The sequence below is a fragment of the Halichoeres trimaculatus genome, unplaced genomic scaffold (genome assembly GCF_033239565.1).
Source record: "Halichoeres trimaculatus isolate MK-OKI-2021-1 unplaced genomic scaffold, fHalTri1.1 fHalTri1_scaffold_2, whole genome shotgun sequence".
Classification (NCBI taxonomy): Eukaryota; Metazoa; Chordata; class Actinopteri; order Labriformes; family Labridae; genus Halichoeres; species Halichoeres trimaculatus.
The window spans coordinates 24,958,636-24,968,364 of NW_027437180.1; the positions used below are offsets into that span (position 1 = coordinate 24,958,636).

A 9,729-nucleotide genomic window follows, 5' to 3' on the forward strand; every position below is an offset into this window, starting at 1 on the left:
CATAGTTACCCAGAAGACACTGCTCTACTAGCTAAAAATAACAAGAAGTACAATAGAGCCTAAAATAAGGTGGGCTCTTAAAACATATCTTTGGTATGAATCAGTTAAATGAGCTAAATTTGTGTTGCTGTTGAGCACTGTGGACCAAATGTTTATTATTTTTCACTCAAGTCACCAACATTTAAACTCTATGAAGGTCTACTTGAAAATACACACCAAAGCTTTTACTTTACAGCTGATATCCTCTCTTACTTCTGCAGATGTTGGCTGATTTTTGGGGAAATGACTGACAGTTAAAAATAAACTAACAAGCTGAATCTTTAAGTCTTTTCTAAAACATGATCACCGGATATAAAGCACAATAATTCAAAGCATTTGATGACCATTCAATATGATCTTATGATGACTAAAGTGGTGTTTAGGGGTTACTTAGGTTAAACTCATCTCCACCACATTGATATAAAAAGTGTTTAGCTGTTCTTAGTTGAACACAAATCATGTTATAAAAACATCCGCCTTTGCTGGAACATATTTTGACAGTCCAGTATGCCAACTGTATTTACTAAGATCCCCATTAGCTTCAGTGTTGTATTGGCACAAAAACAGAAAAAAACACACATTCATAAATCAGCCTTAACAGTGAGTCATAATAGTTAGACAGCAAATGACACCAGCTTAAAATCTGTCAAAAATATTACTGGTCGAAAGAATTATCAGATGCTAGAAATCCCACAGCGACTAATCCACTGAAAACCAGTGGGATAAAATGACGTCAGATAGGAGAGAGGTGGGTTTTTCAGTATTGTTGCTTAATTATTTAATTGCTGAACAAACACAGCTGGAAATAAAGAATTTCCCCTATTCTGTTAGAGGGTTTGGTTTTACAAGCAGTTTTGTTCAAGGGGCAACAGGCTGTTTGTGTGTGTGTGTGTGTGTCCTCACTCCCTGGATAAACATGACAACAAAGTGACAGTATGAGCTTGGCTATTGTGTTGCACGTCAGGGTTTAAGTAGAATCTAGCAGAAAGAAAAGGAGGCGAGATAAAGCCCCCGGCTGAAAGGAGCCACACAGTGTAAACACGAAAGGGAAATGATAGCCTCAAGGGGTTTGTGTCATTTTTCTGATCTGGTTTCTGGTGTTGCTTTCTTCCATCCTCCAGGTTTTCATACACACAGGCGTGGTCAGGATAAATAGCTCAAAGGCAAAAGAGACACACCCTTTAGTGAGAGAGGGGAAGATCTTTCCTGCTATACAGGAGTTTGACCTCTTTCCCTGGAACCTGATTATCAAAAAAGAGTGAATAAAATCTGTTTAACCAATTTGCTCAGATTTCTTTATGTTGCCATAAAAGTTGTTCTTGAACTAACAGAAGTGTACAAATGGTGGTGGTTTGATTTTTTTCCCTTTTTAAAGGGAGTAGCAGTAACAGGATGACATATGGCTCTTACAAGCAAAACTTTTTCAGAACAGAGAAAAATAATCATTGTCACAAGGAACAATACCACACAACAGCTAACAGCAGTTTGATGCTAGGTACAACTCAAGCATTTGACAAAGATAGCTAACTGTCAGCGCCCACTGTTTATTGTCATGCATTTTAGGGCTCAATTGAGTCCATATTTAAATTTTTGCCTTGACAGTGTTATTCGGTTATCTATGAAGTTTTACGCCAAAATTAAGTCTTTCTCAAACTTAAGAAGGTGCTACAAGCTGAGCTGCTGCAAACGTTAGTTTAACCTCTATGTACAAAAGAGTTTTTTTAGGTTTGCATTTCTTTAGTTCAGACTATTCAGCAGTAACAGCATCGTTTCTGACTCATGAATTTATAGTACAACTGTCAAAAATGAAATAATAAACCAAAATAAAATTCAAACTGGTAAGACACCGCACTGGCTACCAGGTCATTCTTAAGTCTTCAAATTAGATGTGATAAAGCAAAGGAAAAATGGTACCAGATCATCTGTAGTTTGAAATAAGGCATCAAGGTACTGGATACTCAAGGGATGTCTCCAGGAAACAGAAGATGTTTCCTTTTTCTCCTACCAGCCTTAACTGAAGGTGGCGCTCACAGAGATTTACAGTGGCCAGGTGGCAGACAGGGCAACACCAGGGAGGCCCATTAAAGTGATAGCAGCTGTTGAAATATTTAGAGCTATAGGTGAGACCAGTGAAGAGCGAGATAGTGCTTGTATTACTTGACAATTTATTATAGCCTTCAGCAACCTTATCTTATCAACAACAGGGAGGATGAGACAATTCATTTTCTTTTTCATGTAGTGTTTTGGTGATGAGATGCATATTTCCAAATAAATGTTATTTTGTTTATGAGAAGAGTTTTAAATACATTTAGACTTTTCCAAAAATCAATCGAAAGTTTAGTTTATCTTTTAGTTTTTTATTAAGTTTATTATTGGGCCTCTATGACTTTACAGAGAGAAAGAAAAACAGGAAGACAGCGTGGACATGTGGCAAAGGGCTGCAGGTTAGAGGCAAACTCAAGTCACGCTGTTGAGGATTTGAGCCTCTGTACATGAGGCGCATTACCTAACCATCAAGTTAAACTGGCGACACTGATTTGGCATTTGAAACTGGGAACATTAAAACATCTATCTGTATCACCCTCCTGAACACATATATTGATAAACAGGTCAACAGCGCATGCACACCACAAACCAATGTAAACAAACGACCGGCTGTCTACTCTACTGTTTGCTGCATGGTTGCAAAAATAACACCACCAACAGCACCCAAAAGGAAAAGGTAGGTTCATGTTTTTGTTTTCTTTTTTAGAAACACAAAAAAATGTTACAGTTTTTAAAGTACGCTAACTGGTAAGAGCATCCATCAGTGCCCACACAAAAAAAGAAAATAAAAAATAGAAAATCTAGTCACTACTAATCACTTTAAATGAGTAAATCCTTGCTGGTGTGTAACAAGGGTCCAAAACACAAACCAAGAAGCCAAGAAGAATAATTTTATAAAGAATAATTTTGAGCATATAGATGAGATGTTATAATTAATGAGATCACTGAATAATCAATGAGCACCACTGTGTGATATACAGATAAAAATGTTACATATAAATGATTTAAATAGTGCCCACGCTGTTTCTGAACAGAACAACAGCTCAACAGGTGCTGAATTATTACTTCAAACAGATTATGAGATAAGAGCTTGGTTATGTAAGCAGATCTATGCTCCATGTGAAAATCCACAGACATGCAGGTGAGGCATGTCTGAGGGCTAACAGGGTGTGCTGGCTGTTTCACTCGCCTTCAAACAGGTTTTAGAAACAGGCTGCTCCCATAATATCACTCAGTAATTAAAAGAGGAGATTTATTAACATGTTCCAACACATGGACAGATGCTTAGCTCAGATGGGAGGGAAATACATAGCAGCCCAAACGAAGTAGGGAAAGACTTTCAGAGGCCAATCAGAGACTACAAACAAGTGTCTTCATGTCCTATTGTAAGCTTTAAAAACATGTGGCAGACTCCACATTCTGAAAATCTTTTCAAAGAGGGTTTAGCTAAATGGCAAAGATAAGACTTACAAAGGGTTTTTTTATTCTTTGACTTACTTCCTGCTGATATTGTCTGTGTGATGTCATCTTCCACCTGGGTGTGCATGAGTAAGTGCATGTACATGCTCAGAACATGAGGAATGTGGGTATTGATTTTTCAACAATGCTCAAAGCGCAAGATGCAATCTTTGAAAGCACTTTGAAGGACAAGCAAAATGTAAAATTCCCGATTTTATGTTCTGTAAACTTGATAAAATCTTTATTAAATGTATGGCAAAGAAATGTTGCCATAAAATAAGCTATCATTAATACATCAGATGTTTGTCTTATCATAACAAATCTTTCTTTATTCACGGTGTCCCAAAATTTTCCTCTAATCACATTATTCACAGTGTTTTTTTTCTTTCTCACAGGCTCAATAACCACAATGTAGGTATGTAACATGGACTGATGACATCATCCCGCTTTCATGTTGGTAAGAGGCCTATCCCCTCACCACAATGGGCTTCTGTCAGAGATAAGAATGTGTTTAGTGTGGGTACATCCTATCCCTGCTCCTGCTGCTTCCTCTATGGCTCGTTTGCATCATACACTTGCTGATTAAAAAAAAAACAAAAGCCATGTTTTCATGTGGGGGGACTGAATATACTGTAAACTTCAGAGGTATCTATCAGTGAGGTGACATCAAGCTACACTTTTGCATTCACATCATAAGCTAATTGGATAAAATGATGGCTTGAGAGACAACATTGAGTCCCCTTTGCAAAGTCTGGAGCTTGTTTTAAAGGGAATACGCTGCATACCTAAATGCCTGCGGGCCACATCTGTGTCAAATATTTGCTTGGGTGTGGATAAGTGTGAACCTGTTTTTACTTAAATCTTTAAACATGAGGTTTGGATCTTTGTTTTTTACATTTACTCTTAACTTTGAAAAAAACTTAAGTTCTTTTCTGTTTTAGTGATTTTCCATGGGTGAAAAGATAAAAGTACATTTTCCTGGATTTGTGTTTACAGTGATCTTTCCCATTTTACCATTAAAACTGCTTTTTCTGAATTAGATTCTTCTTTTTTTGTTTTGACTAGTCTTTTAAAACATACCCAAACATAACACCCAAATAGATGATAGACGATTCCTTGAGAAAAAGTAAATGTATACTCTAGCTTCCATTTGGCACACTGCCCATCAAACCATTGTCTTCCAGCATTTTTAAGGTAAAAGAGATCTACTATACATATATACTGCTTACTCTTTAAAACTAACAAACACTGCCAACAACTGTGGCTTGTGCACAATATTGTTGTACTTTATGCATGTGAAAGGCTTTTTTTATGACAAAAGACAAATTGTAGGCTCTGAAAACATAACTCCTGTCTCCACTTTAGTTCATTCTGAGAAAACAGAAGTGGCAGAAGCGGTTCAACCTGACTCAGTAACAACAACTTTTTTACAGTGCTCAAGAAAAGCTTGAAGCTGGAAGTTTGCTTTGAAACAAGGATCCTGTGACACTAAAAACTCCATTTTCCCCAATGTAACGATATTCAAAGTCCCACTATTATTGAAGTACAATGGCATTGAGACAGGACAACTCTGAAGTCTGTATTGCTGTATGGAGCCACAGTCAAACCATTGTTTCCCTTACCTAGCTTAGGACTTTAGCCTGGGAAGGGCAGCTAGCCCTAAAAGAGTTAAAATATCTGCACCACCACAAGGTTTTTCATGACCTTACTTGAGATTTTTTTGATCTCTAAACAAATAAGTAAACACTATCATTATCTCAGAAAGAGTCTTGGAAATCTGTGCACCTTCTAACAAATAGCTTGCAGCTATCTCATGCTACATAAAAAAATGTTTCTTACATATGTGTTCATTTATGAATAAAATAAAGATGCAGGTAAAACAAATGGAAATTTCACAAGGCTACCTTTACAACCTAAAAGGATATCTATTTCTACATGTACCCTGATTTTAGGCTAAGCTCGTCAAATCAGCTACTTGTTACACAAAATTTATCATATTTATATGAAAACTCTAGAGACAAAAAAATATTTCCAGCATTCATCATGATTTTTTTGCACAAAGACGGACAGATTAACCAGTGGCTTGATAAGGGATGCGTCAATAATGGGACTAACAGCAAGTTATAGCCCTTAAAAATGTATCAACAAAATGTCCAGCTGATACACCCACACACACATAGAGAAAACTAACAATATACCAGGGTGGTAAAAATATCCTTTATGTCCCTTTTCATAATAAATCAGAGTAAGTATTAAGTAGCCCTTCTGTCAGCAGAGAAAAAGAACCTGACCAACAATACACGACATCACAAAATATCCCCCTTTGGATAACTGTTTCTACATGTAACCTAGGTTCAGGCTAAGCTAGTCAAATCAGCTCTCTGCTCTAGCTTATTATTACTAATGCCCAGACGCGAGGGAGGCCAGCTTTTTATGTAACTGCTCGGGAAGACAACAACGCTGTTGAATCGACTATTTTTTTCAATTATAGAAAGGTTAAATAAAAGCAAGTAACAGTTTAGTAATACTGCCAGCAACATTGCCACACAGCTTTTTCACGTTGGCTCTGTTAGCTTCTTCCTCAGGTCTGTGTGGAAAGCAAGGAATGTGGGGCTAATCCCAAACATGGGACAAAGCTGAGCTGCCCCAGTCTGTGGTATAGGAAAAGGACACACACAAAAACACACTCTCATCTGAAGTTCTGCCACACTTACTGAATATTCACTGGCTTAACTTACATAACAGTACTCTAAGGTCAGATTTTTGCTTAAGTTATAATAAGGGATGAGATCATTTTATGTTGCATCAGAAAGTTTAAAAATAATTTGAAAGTCCTTTTCAGTCATGAAAGTTGTGTTGTGCAGTCCTATGGGCAGAAACAAGCAAGGTGTGTTAAATCTGACCCAAATCATAACTTTAAAGATAAATTTTTAGATCTAAGTACATCTGTATGACAAAGATTCACACTGGAGTATACATCAATGGAGACTCACAGTAATGTGTCATGGATATCACTCATGGTAATTAAACTGACTTTCCACTTTATCTGGTGTGAAAAATCACAAGTACTCACAGAAAAGACAAATTAACAACACATTCTTCTCATTTCTTAGGGGGTTACTAGTTAAACCTTTTGAAGCCTTTTACTAAAGTTCACATAAACAACATCATGTCACATTTTATTTTTGTTGCCCTTGAGATTGTTTTACCACTGAGAAACCTGATCTATTTACATCTTTTCCGTGACTGAAAGCAACCCAACCTCCAGTCAAAGTTCAGAAAAGGGTCACTTGTGGTTTACATGTAGGCTTAAAAGACATCCAAATATGAGCGGTAGCTTCAATATGCACTTGATGACATGCTAATGTTTGTGGAGGCTTCTTTACAAAAAGGAGAATGAGAGGGTTTGATACCACGTGACCTTGTTGTGGAATTTTGGTCACATGACGATGCATGGCTGCTGATTTGGGTGGGCAGGCGGAATGTGAAGTTGACCATGAGCAGAACTCCACACAGGTCACATGACGAGAACTGAGCCAGCTCCAAGACAACTGGGTGAAATGTTTTCATGCACAGAGCTGGAGCTCAAACTTTTCTTCTTAAGATGTCTATTTCTAAAGCAAGAAACTAAGTTGAAGCCCAAATAAACAGAGGGTTGGTAAGGGGGTGTGTAGGGAGGACATTTACACACAATGCTATGAATATCTTACATTAAAGCATATTTACTTAAACTTCATTATTCATCATCATCATGATTTCCTGCAACAGTGGCTTGATAAGGGATGAGTCAATAATGGGAATAACAGCAAGTTTTAGCCCTTAAAAATTGTATCAACAGAAAGTCCAGCTGACACACACATGAACTGAGAGAAAACTAACTACCAAGGTGGTAAAAATATCCTTTCTGTAGCTCAATAATAAATCAGAGTAAGGATTATGTAGCCCTTCTGCCAACAGGGTAAAAGAACCTGATCAACAACACATGACATCACTAAATATCCTCCACTGCTCAGTTTGGCATCAGGTGGTTGTAAACAGCATTGATTTCACAGGTGGAAGAGAACACCTGCAAAGGAATGACGCTCGCACAAGGCAGCCTGTGTTAAAATATTAATGATGTTTGCGGGTAACATGACACCACCTGCATGCTTCAGACTCCCTCACATTGATATCTAAGTTCAAAGCTCAATAGGACTCAGCAGGGGGCTGGAGGCGAGCCAAGCCAGGTAGAAAGGTTATGTGACCTCCAGAATTGAACTGGCATGTAGTTGTGGAATAACTTGACCAAGAACTAACAACAGCAGCACATGGTTAGGCTGTAATATATCAAGGAATGGTGCTGTGAGCACTGCAAGTTACAGCAGGATTATGAAACCAGATCCAGAGGAAAACATGTTATTAAGCAGTGGCTGGGGTTGCTAAATTGTGAATCAAAGGGTGGGTCTAGTTTGTCTCTATGGTGAGACACAACAAAACGATGAAGCAAATTGAAAACAGATGAGTTTTACACTTAAAAACGTGGCAATGGTTCAGATTAGCATATGTTTTGGCTGGGAATCATCTAGTAAACACAGCAGATCCCTGGTTCCCCCTTGAAGACACTTTGGAAATAGGCAACCCAACCCTTCCACCCACCCGCACATGTCAATCACAGACCCAGCAACTGTCACTGAAAGCAAAACAAACACACGCACACATGGTCCAATAACAGCAAAATTACCACTCAAAGATTAAACATTAACCTGTAAGATAGAGCAGAGTTCCTTCCAAGTCCAAGTTTGGTCTTATCTAGTTTCTTACCGTGGGACGGGTCCTCCGGTTGGACGGGAAAAGCGCACAGCAGTTTGGAGCGGCGGCGTCGATCAGCAGGTTGAAACAAAAACACTCACTCAGCAGACTGCGTCCCAGCAAAGAACCGAGTTTTTCGTGCTCACAGATCCACAGTTTCTCTCTTTCGCAACAGCAAGCGGGGGAATTACTGTCCTAATGTGTCACCGTGCTACTTAACCTGGTCCTCTGCTTGCACAGTCATAGGTAAAGCAGCTCTAATCCTCAACTGAATGCTCCTCCTACTGAGCTAAAGCAGACCCACCTCCACTGCTGAAAGGTTTCATATTTAAAGATCTTGTGAGGAGTTGGTAACTTATGAAACTGGCTCAAAATAAAACTTTGGTTGTGAGCTACTGTTCGAATAAGACCGTCAGCAACACAATTTGCAACTACATTCAAGTTCATTTAAACGTCTGAAACTGCTACCACTTATCAGTGGAGCTACACACAACAGGCAGACTTAATTCACTCTATTTTTCACAGCAAAGATTCTTGATGAGCAAAACTTTGATCTGTTTTAAGGCAGAATGAGCTTTCAACCTTCCTACATTAATGTACAGGCCAAGCCAGCAAATGCTGCTGTCCACAGAGGGCTCCATAGTTTACAGGAAAGTTTCAGGCAGAATTTCTAATTTCAATAATTGATTTACAGTTTCTGTCATAATAAAATAACCATGTTAGAAATTTCAAATGGCGTCCATGCATGTATAAAAGTAAAATAAAGTTCGTATTTAATTATAATATTATTGGTGGAAAGACCTTCTAAGTGAAATAGCCAGACTTCTTTCTATAGGGCAACCATTCCTTTAAAATCTATATTGTGAGAAAGACAAGGTGCTATTTGAGTTAGTCTGCCTGGTCATAATTCAGATACAAGATGTTTAGGAAAAGTTCAAATGGCTAAAGAAAAAAAAAGAATATATATATATATATATATATATATATATATATATATATATATATATATATATATATATATATATATATATATATATATATAAAATTGCTTTGAGTTTTGCTGGAGTAGGATTACAAGGTATGTGGTGACATCTAGTGTGAGAACAGCTGAATTGCATTTTTTAAAGACAAGAATAAAATAACGACATTCAAACTTTTAACAACCAAAACCAAAGTTGTGTTGTCTATACTTCATAAATTTTTTAGGGGGATTTGAATTCGAGACCCCTTCAAAATTGTATGTACCTTATTGTGGACCCTGTATAAAGTTGGACGTCCTTTTGGGGTTTCAATGCCCTAACAGGTAGCCTTTGTGCCATTAGCTTCTTGGTTGTTAAAGTTCACCTCAGGACACATAACTTAGAAATACAAAGTAAGTAAGTCTAAACCAGTTGTCTC

General features: G+C 37.7%; 1 protein-coding gene across 1 annotated transcript in view; it reads right to left on the reverse strand.

Moving 5' to 3' along the window:
* The window catches only part of fhip1aa (FHF complex subunit HOOK interacting protein 1Aa), a 32,222-nt gene extending 23,601 nt beyond the window's left edge, over positions 1 to 8,621 (reverse strand). The window contains exon 1 of the mRNA XM_074662278.1: positions 8,344 to 8,621. The gene's annotated coding sequence lies outside the window, so the exon portion shown is untranslated. The remainder of the gene's footprint in view (positions 1 to 8,343) is intronic.
* Between the last annotated feature and the right edge of the window lie 1,108 nt (positions 8,622 to 9,729).